Raw genomic sequence first — 19,327 nt, forward strand, 5'->3', positions numbered from 1 at the left:
GTTCGATCCCTTGGTTGGGAAGATCCCTTGGAGGAGGAAACAGCAACCCACTCCAGTATTCTTGTCCAGAGAATCCCATGGACAGCCTGGTGGGCTACAGCCCATAGGGTTGCAAAGAGTCAGACACGACTTAGTGATGGAGCACCCACGCACTGATACCTTGGGGGCCCTGGGCAATGCAAGGTAACCTCTCATCTCAGGGTCCTCAATCAAACTTAGAGGACATGGGCATCTTTGTGGGGCACTGTTCTGTCTATAACATTCTTAGACTAATGTTTAAACTGAAAGTTGTGACTCATCAGTGACTCACAGAATCACCTAAATGATTTGGAACCAGCATTCCCACTCCCCTGCCCACCAGTTTTATTGAAAAGAGTTGACACACATCACTATGTAAGTTTAAGGTGTACTGCATGATGGTTTGATTTACACATATGGTCAAAATGATTACTATAATATGGAACCAATATTTCTAAATGAAATCAGAATACTTTGCTTGTAATAAGGTTAAGTATTGTTGCATGAACATCAAATTTTATATGTGTGTGTGTGTGTTACTTGGTTAGCAGTATAAATAAGAAATATATTTCTACAGTGAATTTTTATTTTTTTAAAAAAGGAGAGTGACTACGAAGCCATCATGGTAGCCTCCTAATTGGTCTTTCTGCCTTCAGGCTCTCTAATCCATTCTCCACAAGGCTGTCAAAAAGTTCTTCCTAAAAATAAACTGGACACGTCACTCTGCTTTAAAATCTCTAATGGCTCTGCATGGTGAGCTTGGTATTCTGTAGCTGCTCCCGCAGTCCCACTGTTTGCTCTCCTACCTGGCTGGGCCTCACCTTCATGGGCGGCCTCACCTTCATGGATGGCCTCAACCAGGCTCCTTGGCTTTGACTTCTCCTTGGGTGTGGGCAATGGAAGGCAAGGGAAAAAGAAAGAGGGCTGGAGTAGAGCAAAGTTTAGGGTGCTTTTCCTCCAGCTTCTTCTCTGCCAGGCAAGGCCAGCTTCATGGGTGTGTAACCTGGACAAAAGGCACAGGCCCCCTGTGCTCAAGGAAGGCAATACATTTGGTTTAACGCTCTGCTGTTGCCATCTTCAGAGTTTTTGAACACGGTGTCTTCATGCTCGTTTTGCACTGCAGATGCGTCAGCAGTTCTGTGTCCAGGCCACACGCTGCAGAGCCAGTGCTCCTCTGCAAAGGCACAGCTCCTACCTGATGCCCACCTCCTACAACAGGAGTTGTGAGGTTGTTGGGTTCCAGCAACGTTACCCACCTGCCTCTGCAGTCCTGGTGGGGATGTGGCGCCTGCTGCTTGTGACCCTGCATCATCCACCTTTAAATAGTCCCTCCACTGAACTCAGCTTCCCTGGTGGCTCAGAAGGTAAAGAATCTGCCTGCAATGCAGGAGACCCAGCTTCGATACCTGGGTCGGGAAGATCCCCTGGAGGAGGGCATGGCAACCCACTCCAGTATTCTTATCTGGAGAATCCCACGGACAGAGGAGCCAGGTGGTGGTGGTGGGTGTCCCACAGTGCATGGGGTTGCAAAGAGTCAGACAGGACTGAGGGAGTTTCACTCACTCACTTTTCACTTTCATTGAACTCACTTCACCCCTTTCAAACTGTCTGCTTCCTTTCGGAACCGTCACTGATAAACAGTCTCTGGGATAATATCTGAAGTCTTGGCATGACAGTCTAAGACCCTTCTCAGGCCAGCCCCTCCTGGTCTTTGTAGCTGGCCCACCACTACCTTGTTCCTACTACCATATACCCCATCAGTCCTCTTGTTTCCACAAACACTATGTCTTTTCAGATCATTGCTGCTGCTGCTGTTAAGTTGCTTCAGTCGTGTCCGACTCTGTGCGACCCCGTATACGGCAGCCCACCAGGCTCCCCTGCCCCTGGGATTCTCCAGGCAAGAACACTGGAGTGGGTTGCCATTCCTTCTCCAATGCATGATTAGTGTTCTGCAATTGCTAAAGATGCCCCAGTTCATGGTTTCCTCTTCTTCCACAGTGATGGCATTTTTAGCTGGGCACCAAGTTATCCAGATTATGACAGCACATCCCAGCTTCCCTTGTAGGCAGCATGGCCCTGAGATGAAATTCTGGCTAAGACTACAAAAGGAGAAGCGTTTGTATCTTTGGCAGGCCCCAGGAACCTTCTCTAAGAGATTCTGCTGACTCTTCTTTGACCCTTCCCCCATCCTGTGGCCTGAGATGTGGGCCATCTTAGACATGCGGATGGAAAACATGCCCTGGGGATGCAACATGATGATTTGGAAGGAATCTGTGTCCCTGAACATTTCTTAGAGCAAAAGTCTTACCAGATGCTCTGGGTTAAATGCCTAAAGGCCTAGGGATTAAATAAGAGAGGGAGAGAAACTCTTTAAGCCATTGATATTTGAGTTTTCTATTTCTTCCCGATGAACCTAACTAATTGTACACCCATCATTATTCACTAAAGAAATACTTATTGAGAACTCCTGTGCACCTTGAACTGTTAGAGCCTCCAGGGATGCAGCTGGAATAAGCAGGGAGCAATGGCGCCACGTGCGGGTGGAGGTGATGGCAACTTGAAGCGGTCATGGCTGGAGAGGGTGCACTTGGAGGAACAGGTGAGGAAGCCTGGAAAGAGCACAGACAAGACTTCAAGTGACGATGACATCAGAGCCAAAGTTCCAGGAACACAAGAAGTTATAATCTGCAAATGATAAAATTGAGCCTCCCAAATGTCAATCATCACACTAAGTGACCAGAAAAGGTGAAAAAAAAAAAATGAACAAAATATGTTTTGCAAATATAAGCACAAACAGAGCAGTTATTGGTTATTACTGACACTTGGCTATTAATACCAAATACCTAGTTATTTAATACCGAATGAAGACTTTCAAGAGGAATTCTTAACAGGACAAAGTGAACGACTTTTTCTCGATGAAGGAGAAGAAAAAAGACAAAGAAATTCCCATCATGAACAATTATTCCAGATGAATAACACCAAAATACAGAAACTCCAAACAGTTAGAGTTATGTCTAAAATTTTAGAAAAAATAATAATATTGAGAAAATTTTAATATACCCCTACTTAAGGATTCAGTTCAGTTCAGTCACTCAGTCGTGTCCAACTCTTTGCGACCCCATGAATCACAGCACGTCAGGCCTCCCTGTCCATCACCAACTCCCAGAGTTCACCCAAACTCATGTCCATTGAGTCCGTGATGCCATCCAGCCATCTTATCCTCTGTCATCCCCATCTCCTCCTGCCCCCAATCCCTCCCAGCATCAGAGTCTTTTCCAATGAGTCAACTCTTCGCATGAGGTGGCCAATGTATTGGAGTTTCAGCTTTAGCATCCGTCCTTCCAAAGAACACCTAGGACTGATGTTTAGAATGGACCGGTTGGATCTCCTTACAGTCCAAGGGACTCTCAAGAGTCTTCTCCAACACCACAGTTCAAAAGCATCAATTCCTCGGCGCTCAGCTTTCTTCACAGTCCAACTCTCACATCCATACATGACCACTGGAAAAACCATAGCCTTGACTAGATGGACCTTTGTTGGCAAAGTAATGTCTCTGCTTTTGAATATGCTATCTAGGTTGGTCATAACTTTTCCTCCAAGGAGTAAGCGTCTTTTAACTTAAGGATTAGCAGATACAAAATAATTTTTGATAGAGAAGATCTGAACGATTTATTTTTAAAATGATTTGATGCAAACTCTATACCATAAAACAGATTCTAAACTTTTTTTAAGTACCTTATGCTCTGCCTGTGTGGGGGCAGCGGGTAGATGGGAAATCTCTGCACCTCCCCATCAATTTTGCTCTGAACCTAAAACCGTTCTAAAAAAATTAAGTCTTCATATTTTACAAGGTATGTAAATGGAACATTTTCAAAATTCAACCACAAAAAGCATTAATTAATATATAAAGAACAGGTGCAAGTACACTATCTAATCACTATGCTATCAAACTTGAAATACTGCAAAAAAAAAAAAACTACCTAGTTTTCTTAAATGAAACACATACACACAGGCATCCACATACACACATTAAATATTTTAAATATTTCTGGGGGTGAAAGAAGAAACCAAAATGGCATCAAGATAATGTTAAGAAAATAACGGTGGTGGTGGTTTAGTTGCTTGGTTGTGTCTGACTCTTTTTGACTCCAGGGACTGTAGCTCACCAGGCTCCTCTGCCCATGAGATTCTCCAGGCAAGAATACTAGAGTGAGTTGCCATTTCCATTTCCAGGGGATCTTCCCAACCCAGGGATCAAACTCAAGACTCCTGCATTGGCAGGTAGATTCTTTACTGACTGAGCCACCAGGGAAGCCCAAGGAAATAACCATAAAGAGAAGTTTTCAGACCATTAGCTAAGGCACGAGGAGTCTAACTGGGCTTGGGATGTGGAGAGCCACAAAGGAACCTTGCTTCCACCCTAACGATGACAATCTTGGTGATTAGCAAAACCATAACACTGGTTCAGCCCATCTCAGAGTTAAGATTGCAGGCAATGAAGTGAACCAAATTCGGTGGTGACAAGCCCTCCAAGGAAAATGGAATGTGAGGACTATTTCACCCATGTGGGAGCTCAGAAAGAAGAGGTGGCCGTCATTAACGCCAGGGGGAAGAAAACAACTCAAACATCATGGCTTCTTTAAGGGCCAAGTGTAGACCTCCATGAGGGCTGTGAATTCCTGGGAGCCTAAACACGGGCTATTCAAACCCACTCTGCAACTCTTTTCCTCAGGCTCCCTCAGAGATTTGCAGACAGGGTGGGGCGGGGCAGGGACCCGGGGGCACTCCCTTCCATGACACATGGGCACAGGATCCAGCTCTCATGCCCCGGGGACCCAGGCAAAGATCCTGGGCTGCTGGGGGAGGCATCATGGCCAGAGATGGGCGATGCCAGGGGTGGGGTGGAAAACGCTCAGTCCCAGAGGAAAACTAACTGATCCTGGAGAGAGGAACAGAGGTGAAAACTGACTGCCGCTGGAGGAGGGTGGGGAGTTCTCTCCTACCAGGGCCACCTCCACACTCACTGCAGAGCTGTGTGTCCTTGGGGGAAGGCACAGGACCAACTGAGCAAGCCCTCCTCCAAGTTCAGACGCTCAGGGTCCGCCTAAGACTGAAGCCAAGACCTCAGGTGACCCAAGAACGTTCCCCTTCGCCCACCACCATCTCACTGAGTACACAGGCAGCAGCCACATACCACGGAGGGAGGGCAAGGGTGATGGGAGCAAGGGGTCTGTGGACCACATGTGCAGAACATACACCCACAGCAGCCCAGTCCCACAGTGAGTGCAGGTGACTTCACCTGAGCGCTCTGAAGGTGTGAAGCACTGCAGATAACTGCAGGAACAGTAAAATAACATGTTTGAAAAACTGATCCCTTCCCAGGAGCAGCTGGCGAGTGCTGCTCTAGGCTTGGCAGAGGACGCCTAGCTAAGATGAAACGAGTCTTTTCCTCGTCCTGGTTCCCGCTGCTGGCCAGACACGTCCTCTCCCAGCAACGGCAGAAGTGCAAGACAGCTGGCCGCATGGCACCAGCACTTTTTAAGGTTTCTCCTTGTACCGCTTCTGTCAACATACAATTGGCCAAGGCAAGTCACGTGGCTGAGCCCAGGCCCAGGAAAACTCACTTTGCCTGGACAACTATGTGGCTTAACGTTGGCTAATTAGAATGAGGAAGAGAGAGAGGCTAAGATCTCTCTGGGCTTTGACATTTTAGAATTGAACCATAGGGCACCTTTTCCAAGTGCGGGGCAAACAATAAATAAGGTGAAGAGTGAGAGTTTTGGGGCTGCCTCGGCCCACTGGGGTGGTCAGGATGGTCCTGACAATAACGCACAATAACACCCAAGAGGGGCTTCCCAGGCAGGAGACTTGGATTCCATCCCTTATCTGGGACGATTCCACATGTCTCAGAGCAACTAAGCCCGCGTGCTACAACTACTGAGCCTGAACTCTCGAGCCTGGGAACTGCAGCTACTGAAGCCCGCGCACCCTAGAGCCTGTTCTCCGCAAAGAGGAGCCAACAAAGAGGAGCCCGGGCACCGCGACTAGAGAGTAGTTCCTGCTTGCTGCAAATAGAGAAAAACCTGTGAGCAGTGAAGACCCAGCACAGGCAATAAATAAATTATATATATATTACAAACGAATACACCAGAAGTGCCCCCAAACGGAGCCTTCCTCTCTGCCCAAGTTACCAAAGAAAAATAGTCAGGACTTTCTTATAAATACATACCTACTTCCAGGCTTCTCCATTCAATTTGTCATTCACAATTCAGTGGAATCAGTGGCACACATTAAATCGGGTAGAGGAAGATATACAATAAATGCGTATACTTTTAGAAGGCTGCTTCAGTTTCATGGGGGAAAAAAAACAATGGAGAGCCAAGGGACGTAATTGGGAAAGAGGTAAAATTCATAGTCTAAGTCAAAAATGTTAATTCTAGTGTGAATAAGGGAACGGTGCAGGGCCTGCAGGTTTCGAGCTTGGTTTTGAGTGATTCACAGGTTGAGTCACCTTAGTGCGTTGCCAGTTACATCGGAGATGGATCGGAGGTGGCCAGGTGCCCCTGTATAACATCAGAACGAATCAAGTTCACATCACAGGTTCTGTCACAACGCGGCTGGCCTCTGCAGAGCTCTGGGTGCAGCCACGAAGGAGAGCAGCGAAGGGCGAGGCAGCGTGGAACGAAGCCTTACACATCTGAAACTGAGTATTATGGACTCTAAATATAGGTGCAAATAACCGCTCTGACAGGAAATAATATATCACTGAGTTACACTTTCTATGTTTGAAATCTGAAGAGACTTTTCTTTTTCTCTGCTGTGATCTATCTTTAGAAGAAAAAGAAAGCCCTTCACAGTTTGGAAATTCGAGGGCTCAGAATTTAGACACAAGGGATTCCGTGACTTCTCAACCTAGGTCATTAAAAAAAAAAAAAAAATGAAACTGAACTAGTGAGAGTCATTGGGTCCTTTAGCTAAGAATAGTAGTGAGTCTCTGCTATCATCTTGGACCAGGGTTCTGGGGACAGGGTTCCCAAGAAGCACGTGTCTCCAGCAAAATGCCTGCACCCTATCCTCACCTCACCTTCAGCCAGAGCTTTCATCAGAGGAGTACAGTAAGTCCTGTACGTGCGAACAAGCTCCCTTCTGAAAGTGTGCGGAAGTCCAGTTTGGAAGTCCAACAAAGTACTCAAAGTACTCAACTAACACTATCAGCTGTATAAGTACTGTCCTATAATAGGTTTATGATACTTTTCACACAAATAATGGGAACGTAAAAAAAACCAAACACCAAAATAAAGAAAACATTTTTAATCTTACAGTACCTTGGAGTACAGTAGTACAGTAGCTGGCATACAGGGGCTGGCAGGCACGTTTGCATCTTTGCAAGTTCAAACCTTGAAGATTTGTATGTGAGGTGCTTACTGGTATTGTAAACCAGTCCTTTTGAGTTACAGATGATTCAGATGCAAACTAAGGAAAATGATGAAGGGAAGGGGAGTGCTATGACTGAGTCATGTCTCCACCAAAACTCACATATTGAAGCTCTAACTCCCTAGTGTGGCTGTGTTCAGAGGGAAGGGCTTTAAGGAGAGGATTAAGGTTAAGTGAAGTCATCATGGTGGGGCCCTAATCCAATAAGACCAATGACCTGATCAGAAGAGAAAGAAATACGGGGCCACTCACGCAGAGAAGCGGCCACGTGAGGACCTGGCAAGAAGACGGCCAGCTGCAAGCCGAGGGGAGAGGCCTCAGGAGAACCAGCCCTGCTGACACCTTGACCTTGGACTTCCAGGCTGCAGAACTGTAAGAAAATAAATGTCTGATGTTTAGGCCGCCCTGCCCATAGTAATTCGCTATGGCAGTCCTAGCAACCTCATGAGGGAAGTAACATTAATTAATCATCCTCTAGGCTTCCCAGGTGGCACTAGTGGTAAAGAACCCGCCTGCCAGTGCAGGAGACGTAAGAGATGTGGATTGCATCCCTGGGTTGGGAAGATCCCTGGAGGAGGGCATGGCAACCCACTCCAGTATTCTTGCCTGGAGAATCCCATGGACGAGGAGCCTGGCAGGCTACAGTTCATGGGGTTGCAAAGAGTTGGACATGACTGAAGGGACTTAGCATGCACCCAGATGGCCAGCCCTGAGACAAACAGCCCATTAACTTAGTCCTCTCAACAGCCCAGGGAGTAGGTGAAAAGAGAGAACTAAGTTTTAGAGACAAGCTTGCTCAAGGTCACAGGATGATGGCCTCTGAATCTCAATTGTCTACTTGATTTTAAAATTCAAAAGGTTTCTCAAATATTAGTGTGCTTCAGAATATTCAAGGGAATTTGTTTAGATTTTAGATCCCATGAAGATAAGATGTAGGTTCAATCCCTGGGTCAGGAAGATCCCCTGTAGGAGGAAATGGCACCCCACTCCAGTATCCTTGCCTGCAGAATCCCATGGACAGAGGAGCCTGGTGGGCTACAGTCCATAGGGTTGCAAAGAGTCAGACATGACTGAGCACACACACACTCACACACACACACACACACATCTGCTGACTAAGCTTGATGCCTGGGACCTGAGCCTCTGTATTCCTGTTGTTGCCATTGCTGATGTTTGGGCCTCTGTATTTTTACCAAGGTCCCAGGGGATGTGGATTCACACTATTGCCTTGGTTCATGAGGCTGGTCGTTTTTTTCACCTTTCCAGGGTAGATAAGCAGCTGTCTAAGACTAGTAAGGCTAATTCAACATCTTTCTTAAGCTCTCAGCTTTATTAGAACTCTACCAGCTATCACTTTCATTACCTTTTATGGGGGAAATTTCCAACAACATCAATTTTTAAAAAATTATTTATTTGGTCTTAGTTGCAGAATGCAGGATCTTTAGTTGTGGCACGTGAACTCTTAGTTGCAATATGTGAGATCTAGTTCCCTGACCAGGGATTGAACCTGGGCCCCCTGCATTGGGAGCTCAGAGTCTTAGCCACTGGACCACCAGGGAAGGCCCCCAACAACATCAGTTTAAAAAACATTTTAAACAGGCAATCACACGACCCTGAAAGTCTTTAGTTTCTGAAGGTATGTCTTACTCTACATTCTGAGGCATTCACATATGAATCTAAGAATTTTTAGCATGGAAGTGTCTACAGTCTCTGACCTGTTTATTGTCAGCCTCATCCCATAAAACAAAATATCACCAGGATAAAAATGCCGAATGGTTTTGGAACACCAATAACTATGCTTTACTTAATGATGTTTTGTAAATTTGGAGTTCAGTTTATTGCATTCAGTTTATTGCATTCTCAGAAAATACGTGTACCCACAGTTACCTCTGGTTGTTGGGTTATCATTTTGTGCACAGAACTAAATACCAGATATTCCTTCCTTAACCAGGTTTCCAGAGCTTTCTAATTGGTCTCAAGGAGAAAGATATGTGTGCAGGCCAGCCTATTTTCCAACTGTCAAGCAATATCCTTCTCAGGGAACATCAGATCCCGCAGGCATGGACTGCCAGCCACTTCACCATCAAATAGGAATGTAATTTGTTTCTACGGGATCCTTTTGAGGCCCGGTTCTTGATTTCTTTTCCACTGTTTTAGGAATGCAGTAAAATCAGAAACTTTGTTTGGCTGCAAGGATTGTTAGCTATTTCCTAACTGTTCCTCCAGGGGAAAGGGGACAGTCAGAGGAACGAGAAGATGGCAAAAATCAATAGAGTCTACCTAAGTGACCTCTCTCTCTGCCCTGACATCCGAGCCTGTGCTCACAGCAAACGGGGAAGCCGGTGGACCTGCAAGGCCCCGGTCAAGGCAGGTCCACGGCCGGAGGGGGCAGGCACAGGGGGAGCCAGACCTGCTTTCCTCCACCTCATCCCTGCTGGAGGGCAGGGGGCACTCACAAGAAGAAGCTGCTCCCCAAAACAGCTTCTGCAGAGCCTAGCCAGAGGCACCCAGAGGAGGCACTGGAGGAGGCAGTCTGCCCCGAGGCCACCAGATTGTACACTTGAAAAGGGCAAATTTTATGGCATGTGGATTATTACACCCAGTTTAAAAAGGCTATATGAGGGACTTCCTTGCTGGTCCAGTGGGATAAGAGTTCACCTTCCAATGCAGAGGGTGTGGGTTTGATCCCTGCTTAGGTAGCTAAGATCCCAAATGCCTCCTGGACAAAAAAACAGAACATAAAACAGCAGAAGCAATATTGCAACAAATTCAATAAAGACTTAGGCTATATGAGAAAAAAAAAAATCTCCACCAAGAGCTTCCAGTTTAGATACGTTAAGAAGTGAGAGAAAGGCAACAGGCTTGCAAAGATGACCTTGGAAACACCAAGAGACAGGAGGTGGTCACCATCTGGGGAGCAGAGGTCCCTGTTAGCAAGCTGGGCGGGTTGACAGGTCGGCTGTCACAGCTTCCTGGTCTTGCTTCGAGAGAGTCCCATTCCTGAGAAGTCCGAGGAGGAGGTGTTTTGTCCCCAGGGCAGATACAGAGTGGCAGGCTCCCTGAGATCTGATACACCTCCCACTGCTGCCCATGGGGTGAAGGGGGACCCGTCTTTAGGTTGGGCTATAAGTCCACGGCTTCACCCCTTCTATGTCATCCACGCTGACCCTCATTAGTGAGTCACCCAACCCAAGGCCCCTGCAGAAACCGCCTCATCTCAGGCATGAGCTGTCTGCACAAGCAGCCTCTTGAGAGCTTCGCTCCTAAAACCAGCGTCTTTGCCCGGCTTTGTCCTCTTTGTGCCTAGGTCATTCAGACTCCGCTGTTCAGCTGCCCGCCCTTAAGCCAAGGGACATGACGGTGCTCCAGGCATCATGGACCATAAAAGGGTCCCAGGTCCCCAGCTGGGGACCGCTGCCCCTCGGTTCCCTCACTCTGACTATTCTGGGCAAGTTTGTGCACACAGCCTAAGGCAGAATTACCAGGCTATGCTCCCTTCTCTGAGATCACAGCCGTCCTCTCTTGATTCAAGTCTTCCTCTCCAGGATTCCTATCTCTTCTGACCCAGGACATCGGTTCTTTCTTCTTGTTGACTGTAAGCGATCAAAGCCAAGGAAGGATGCTTAGGTCAAAGCTGACACTACATTTGGAAGCACAACACGTGAATATGCCTACGTGTGGATATAGAGAGCATCTGAAAGGGCATGCTGAAACAGAGTGCTCATCTTTGGGAAGGGGAGTGCAATTAGTAGAGGAGGCCAGAGGACTAGTGCGTTGTCTTGGCTGTTTGCTTTATATATATCTTTATGATTTTAATGTTTGATGAGTGGAGAAAAATTTAATTGTATGAAACGATTCTCGCTGGAGCCAGAAAGAGTACACAGACCTAAATAGCTTAAGATGACTGAATCACTTTGCAAAGCCTGCAGAGTCAGGTCTGTTTTCCTTAAAAATAATATACTATCTCGATGTTTAAGATATGCTAAGAATAGGAATAAAGAGTAATAAATGCACATGCCCTCATCAGGGCTTCAGTGGTGAAGAATTCGCCTGCCAATCAGGAGACCTGGGTTCCATCCCTGGGTTGGGAAGATCCTCTGGAGAAGGGAATGGCAATCCACTGCAGTATTCTTGCCTGGAGAATCCCATGGACAGAGAAGCCTGGAGGGGTACAGTCCATGGAGTTGCAAAGAGTCAGGCATGACTGAGCCACTAACACACACACACACGTCCTCATCACCTGGCTTAAGACATCAAACACTGTCCACAGGGCAAAAGCGGGACCCACGACCCTCCCTGTTCGCCTTACTCTAACTCCACCGGGAGGTGGTCCTGCGACTGCAGCTGGGCGACACTGCTGCTTTCTGGAAGCTAGAAATCAAAGGAAAGAGAGGTGGCTGGTGAATGAGGTCTTCTGTGTTCTCTGTTATGAGCACTTGCAATTGGGCTTCCTCTAATAGGTTATGTTCTGCAGACTCAAATGTAATGCATATGTCTTGGAAATTAATGATGCAATTAAATGATCTGTCCTCTCCAGAGTGCTTGCTGGTGGTTCCAGGAGTACTTCATCTTCTTTTTCTTCCAGCAGAATTGATGAAGCCCAAGTTGATTTCATGTAGATAAACTATAAAGAATGCTCACAAAGACTGCCTATAAATAAGAATCACAGATTGAACCTTTTCCCAATGGTGTAGATTCTGTTTCTGATTGTTCCAAAATCCTTTTTTTTTTCTTTTTGATCAATGATTGGTTTATGTTTTTGTTGTTGCTGCTTGTTTTCCTGAAAGAAATGTAATTTAAGTAGTGCTCAGCATGTCCATTTGTTAATACCTGTGTGTGAGTGTTGGGTGATAAGGCCTGCAGTTCCCTTCAGTTTAAAAACTGTACTGAGACTAAGACACGTGCATTATCTGAGAAAGAACCCAGTGTTCTGCCAATTGGCAGCATCAGCTCCACTTGTCAACATGAAAAGGTTTAAGTGTGAAGGGCTGGTGTACCCAGACTGGAACGGTCCTTCTTATGTCTGTGCAATTAAAGAGAGGTGCTCCCTGGGTCTGCCTCGTCCATCCATCTCTGGGAAGGGTAAGGACTAGAAATGGCTCACTGCTCAAAATATCAAAATTAGACCCATCTGGCTCACCCCCCTCTCTTTAATGTCATTCAGGGTGTTTGTCTGACTTGGACAATTAAAAAGACCAAAAAAAATCCCTTAAGAACTAAAATGTGTTAGCTATCTTACCCATCCAAAATCATAATACACAATATATACCCATATAGATCATAATATGTTGTGAAATTTACTGAGTTAAATTTAACCAAATATACTACGGATTTCAAACAACAGCTATGTTTTCAAAATATCGCTCTCCCTGATTCCCCCCACGCGCCGTGCCACCCTCAACCTGGGTGGGAGTCAGTTATCTGTCCTGGTTCCAGCCTCTGCTTTCACCATCTCGATCAAGAGTGTCTGATCCATTTCTCAATTCCAGCTTCATCCAGATTTCATGCCGATGTGGTCATGAAATTTGTCCTAACAAATCAGATAATACAGATGAGCCATAATTATTTTAGAGACGGAAAAAAAATGAGGGCAGAGAAGCTAGGACTTGCCCAAGATCCTCTGAGTCAGAGATGAAGTCAGACCTAGAATTCCACATTCCTGGTCCCTGATGTGCCACGCTTTACTCAGAGTGCTTTGTGTCTCATAAAGAAGATTGAAAGATGCTAATTAAGAAAACGCTAATTAACCAGTGCAGTGGGTGGGTGGGGCTCTCAACAGGACATGCAGCAAAGTCCAGAGAAAATGTCTGCTTCATAGACCTCATCTTGACATCCTGTATCTTTTCCTGTATCTTCTTTAGAGTGAAACCATCTTCTTGGGACATTTTTACTGAGAATTGAGGACTGATACTTACTTGAGACAACTGTTTCAGAGAATCCCAGAGACCCCAAAGTCCTGCAGATCTGGGCTGTGTTTGGATTTGCCGTGAATTTCTCAGCTACTGTGTTAGCATTTCAAGCCAGCTGGAGATAAGCCAGGAATGAGAAAACGAGCTAGAAGAATCTAATGCCCTTGGTTTAATAGCTGCTTTAAACTCGTAATGGAGTTAACAACAGACTGTTTTTTGGCTAGTGATTAATTCTTGTAATGACTTGGTTTTTGTTTGCCATGGCTTGTCTAAAATACTTTCCTTGCATAATCTTCTGTCATAAACTTTTCTGGTTTAAAGTTAAAAGATGAAGACAGCTAACAAATAGGAAGGGGCATTTTTAGCCATTTCCGTGGAGTGAGGTTAAACCCAGAGTCAGTTTCACCTTGACCTTGAACTGGACGAGTGCTGAGGAGGCTCAGTTCTGCAAGCAAAGCACAAATGTGTTATTCTATCAGACTGAAGCTGCCTATCCTTTCTAGCTGAGAGAGGGCACTCCAGAAGCAGCTTCCACGCAATGTGCCATGTTTGCCATTGCTCCAAAGGGAAAGGGTTGATTGATCCCTGAGCCTGTAGCTCACAGCCCATGCTTTGGTAAATTCTCCCAAGGCTGTCCTCTGGAAGGTAATTCAGGAGTGGGAGGTATTACTCCTTTGTTTACCATAATAGGGCTCTTGATGAGAGAAAGTGGATGTACCCTCTTTATTCCTACTGCATCTTTGCTGTTGTTTAGTTGCTAAATTGTGTCCAACTTTTTGTGACCCCATGGACTGTAGCCCACCAGGCTCCCCTGGTGAGAATACTGGAGTGGGTTGCCATTTCCTTCTCTAGGGGATCTTTCCGGACCAGGGATCGAACCCAAGTCTCCTGTGTTGGCAGGTGGATTCTTTAAGTGGTCCAGATTGTTTCTGGACTCCAAGAGTGATACCTTCTGACCTTTGCAAGTTTACAGGGCTCTGGCTGGTTTCTGGGGTGCCACATTCCAGGCTTCGTTGTCCCTGACCTGAAATACGACATGAACGGATGGCGCTGGCCACTGCAGTGATGCACACGTCTTTAGGAAAGGACTCGGGGCTGCTGGAGAAGAGGTTCTGGAGTCCACAGTCCTCGTGGAGACCAGGGGCGTTAAATCAACTCTGTGCATGAAGCACACAGACCATGTCGTCCTGGGATATCAAGAATAAATCTAGTTGATGGAAAATGGTCTGGAGGTTCCTTAAGAAACTAAAGCTAGAGTTGCCATATGATCCAGCAAGCCCACTCCTGGGCTTGGGCGAAAACACTAATTCGAAAAGATACACGCACTCCTAAGTTCACAGCAGCACTATTTACAATAGCCAAGACATAGGAGCAACTAATGTCCACTGACAGATAAATAAAGATGTGAGATATATATGTATACACACTATATACACTATACATACACACTAAAACATTATTCAGCCACAAAAAAATGAAATGATGCCATCTGCAGCAACACGGATGGACCTGGAGATGATTATATTGAGGGAGTAAGAGAACGACGAAAACCGTATGATATCACTTCTCCGCTAAATCTAAACTACGGCACAAACGAACTTACCTGTGAAACAGAAACAGACTCACAGACACAAAGAACAGACTCGGGTTTGCCAAAGGGTGGTGATGGAGGAGAGATGGATAGGAAATTTGGGGTTAGCAGATGCACACTATCATACACAAGACGGATAAACAGCATGGTCCTACTGTATAGCACAGGGACATTCAGTATCCTGTGATAAACCATAATGGAAAAGAACATTTTATATATATATATATATATACATACATACATACACATACACACATGTATATATACACACACATGCATACACACACACACACACACACACACACACACACACACAGGCTTCCAGGATTCCAAGAATCCCCCTGCAATCCAGGAGACCTATGTTCGATTCCTGGGTGGAGAAGATCCCCTGGAGCAGGACATGGCAACCCACTCCAGTATTCTTTCCTGGGAAATCCCATGGACAGAGGAGCCTGGGAGGCTATGGGTCCACGGGGTTGCAAAACATGACTTAGCGACTAAACAACAACATTTGAGATGGTGGTTGCTCTGTCATTTGAGTCACGATGATGAGGAGAAGACTCAGCCTTTCCATTTGCAAGGGTCTTTTAAGATGAGTCAGAAATAAACCTTTTTGCATTTATTAAAAACTAAATAAATGATTTAAAAGTGACAGAAAAGGCTACATCAGCTACTGGGGATTTCAGGTGGGGACGAGAAAGAAACAATAAAAGAGATCTGGAAGGCCACGAAGGGGAGAGAAAACTGCTTTCTGCCTGCCCTCTTTGGAGCCCTGGAGGAATAGATGAGTTATGCAACTTATTGCCAGACTGCTTGCCTGTTTGCCAAAACAAGCCATAGCAATTCACACACCTACCTGCCACACAGGAAGATGCTTCTTCATCTGAAACTTTGCCAGGACTGCTTGCCTTAACTACTGCCACTCTGCTGAATAAAATTCTATAGTGTCAATTTGCAGCCCTAGGTTCACAAACAAGATCAAGTCCATCATGGAAATTCAGCATTTGGAAGCCAGACTGGATGTTAGGAATTCCTGCAGCCTTGGGAGGTGGAGTGAGGGTCAAAGTCTCAGAGTGAACTGCGATGACCCTTTGGTAGGACAGTTCTCAGATCCATGCTACCCATTAGATGCAAAATTCTTCCCAAAAATTCACCTGTAAAAGGAAAGATGGACTTCCCTGGTGGTTCTGTTGCTAAGACCCCAATGCAGGTCAGGGAACTAGATCCCACATGCCACACTAAGAGTTCCCACACTGCAACTAAAGATCCCATATGCCACAACTGAGACCCAGCACAGCCAAGTAAACAAATAAAAGGAAAGATGACCTGCTATGACCCTAAAATTTCTGGCAGTACGATCTCATCGTGATCAAGGCCATTGATTACATTCAGTGGCTACAGGGCTGCGTCTCAAATACTTGGTGTTTGCTGGGCACTAATGTCCAGGTCTATTTAATGGCATCTTGCAGGCTTCTTGTTGCAGTTTTATTTTTTAACTTTCCATATTTGAAGACCTTGGGTTAACCACTTTTTTCTGACAATCTGGTTAGGCCTGTTTCCAGTAGGACAGACGACAAGTGTTGAGTACACAATGACCCCCACCCCTGAGGCAAATGGCTTTGGAAAAAGTCCAGTGACCAGAACTCACCTACTTTCCAAAAGCTGTATGTAGGTTAGTGAGTTTCACAGCCTTGCATTGCGTGATTTCCAAAGCCCTTCACCTGTGAGGTGGGAGGGGGAGGTGTGGCCCCACGGTCATCTTCTTTCCGTGGATCAGAATATGCTGGCCAATCACACCAGAAAAACAACCATTGGAGAAGATTTCTTCACATATACTGAAGTTTTATTTAATTCATTAATGAAAAAACCACCAGGATGACAAAGTTGGCTCAAGAGGGACTATGCGGGCTTCCCTGGTGGCTCAGTGTTAGAGTCCGCCTGCCAATGCAGGAGACACTGGTTAGATACCTGATACAGGAGGATCCTGGAGCAACTTGGAGCAACCAAGTCTGTTCACCGCAACTGCTGAGCCTGTGCTCTGGAGCCTGGGAGCCACAATTACCGAGTCTGCGTGCCCACAGCTACTGAAGCCCATGCATCCTGGAGCCTGCGCTCTGCAACAAGAGAAGGCACTGCAACTCGAGAGGAGTCCCTGTTCGCCACAACTAGAGAAAAGCCCATGCAGCAACGAAGACCCAGCAGAGCCAGTAAATAAATAAATAATTTTTTAAAATACATTAAAAAAGGGGAATATGCAAGTTGAAAATTATAAAGTCAATGGATAAAAAGAAATTTTGAAATAGCATTGCCAATTTTGATAGAAAACTGGCTAATGTCCTACAGGGTGAAAATGATAACACTGAAGGGTCTCTTCTATTAAACAGAAAAATAAATCATCCCCCATTATCCATTTTAGAGAGTTGTAAAATTTCTGGGCTTTAATCAACTGCAAAGTTCTGTTTCCCAGAGAGGCAGAGTTTTTGCTAATATGAACAACATTACCATAGCCATCTTTGTGCACATGTGTGACTCTATCTAAAGGATAAATTCCTAGAAATGAAATTTCTGAGTATACTCATTTTTAATTTCCTGAGTATATTAATTTTTTATTCTGAGGAATCTTGAAGAGCAAAAATATGATAATTTTATTCTCACTCAAAGGGAATAAGAAGCAAAAACCACAAGAGCCACCATCTGTGTCTCCTTCAGCAAGAGCTTAGCTGATCCTAAGTCTCTCGTATATTATGTTTCTCTCAGAAAACACAAAATCACCCCAGTTCAGCTGGTTTAACTTCGGCCTGCTCTCTTAAGATTTCTTTATGCATAGCATCCACAAAGATGAGATTGTGCATGGGTTTTTAAGGCTATTTTACACAAATAGCATGCTTCCTGTGCATTTTCTCAGGTTAGTCTTCCTCAAAATCGTATTATCCCACTTGAATTTATCATATAAACTTTTTTTCTTTTCCCTAATACAATTCCCTCTCTCCAATGGCAAAGTTAATTCCCAAGTCCTGCTATGGAGATACAGTGTAATAGAAAGCGATCTATTTTGAAGAGGCATTCACTATGCATTGTCTAGGCAGAGGCACAGATGGCCTACGGCCATAGTTTAAAGAACATGTTTCTAACTGAAGAAAATTACTCTGGTTTTCACAGAAATACAGTCGCTGATAAAGCTGAGGAGGGCACATCTAAAAATGAGAACATGGCCATTCCCCCCGGTGTTTATTTGGTACTTGCTTTATTGCATACTCTTCCAGCTGGACCCCTACTCCTGTCTCCCTCTGCACGTTTAGCCAAAGTCAATATCTCTGTTTCTCCCCACTCCCTGCCCCGAGTCTCTCCTTCACCGTGGGGAGGTGTACACCATCATGTGGGCGCGTCCCCCTCTGCCTCCCCCAGACATCACAGCATCACTGATCCACGTACTCCCCTTTCCTGAGTCAGTCCTGTCTCCTCGCTCTTCCCCAGTCCTGGAACCACTCCTTTGCTTCCTTCTGAGCTGGAAAGCAATGGCTTTCTTTCCCCTTCCCTTTACTGGCATATGTTTTATTTATTGATGCTTTTTTTTTTTTTTTAGATTTCAAAAGCAGAATACAAACCTGTAAAAACATCAAACAGACCGGAAGCAAATAAAACGTAAAAAAGTGCCTCATCCACTCTCCCACTGCCTCCCCATCACTCACTGTTAACAGCTGAGTGTGTATTTTTATCAGGCGTTTGTAACATATAAACAAACATATATTAATAGCTATTTCTGTAAGTTCTGCAACTATAATGGGAACATAGCAAACAGTTCTATATCTTGCTTTATTATTGTTATTTTAAAAAGTTGATTGAAAAATGTAAACAATACAGAAGCTTTGAAGGCATGAGTAGCACACACACACAGTCAAAAGACGGAAACACATTTTAGCTTTAAGGCCTCCCAAGTAGCTCAGTGGTAAAGAAGCCACCTGCCAAGGCAGGAGACGCAAGAGGCTAGGGTTTGATCCCTGGGTTGGGAAGATCCCTTGGAGAAGAAAATGGCAACCCACTCCGGTTTTCCTGCCTGGAAAATCCCATGGACAGAGTAGCCCGGCTACAGCCCATGGGGTTGCAGAGTCAGACGTGACTGAGCACACATACATATTAGCCTTAAAGGCATAAAGCATAACATGGCTTTTCCAGAAACCCAACCCAATGACTTTCACTTAAATGATCTAAACTAGATTCTAAGGCCACATAACTGTAAAGTCACCTGGGAGAGTCAGGGTCTTAGCTGGACACATTCATACTCCACTGGAAACCAGTGTTTTGCATACAAGAAAGGCAGACTGAAACTGGGGAGGCAACTAACTGTATCTGCCACACCTGCTTGGTTTCTACTTCT

General features: G+C 45.3%; 1 long non-coding RNA gene and 1 other non-coding gene across 2 annotated transcripts in view; both read right to left on the reverse strand.

Moving 5' to 3' along the window:
• Positions 1–386: 386 nt before the first annotated feature.
• LOC107132982 (uncharacterized) overlaps positions 387–19,327 on the reverse strand; it is a 33,289-nt gene continuing 14,348 nt past the window's right edge. Inside the window, exon 3 of the long non-coding RNA XR_001501498.3 lies at positions 387–2,627. This is a non-coding gene — a long non-coding RNA (uncharacterized lncRNA). The remainder of the gene's footprint in view (positions 2,628–19,327) is intronic.
• On the reverse strand, positions 8,939–9,011 carry TRNAG-CCC (transfer RNA glycine (anticodon CCC)). The gene has a single exon. It is a non-coding gene; the product is annotated as a tRNA-Gly (tRNA).

Source organism: Bos taurus, chromosome 12 (assembly GCF_002263795.3).
Source record: "Bos taurus isolate L1 Dominette 01449 registration number 42190680 breed Hereford chromosome 12, ARS-UCD2.0, whole genome shotgun sequence".
Classification (NCBI taxonomy): domain Eukaryota; kingdom Metazoa; phylum Chordata; class Mammalia; order Artiodactyla; family Bovidae; genus Bos; species Bos taurus.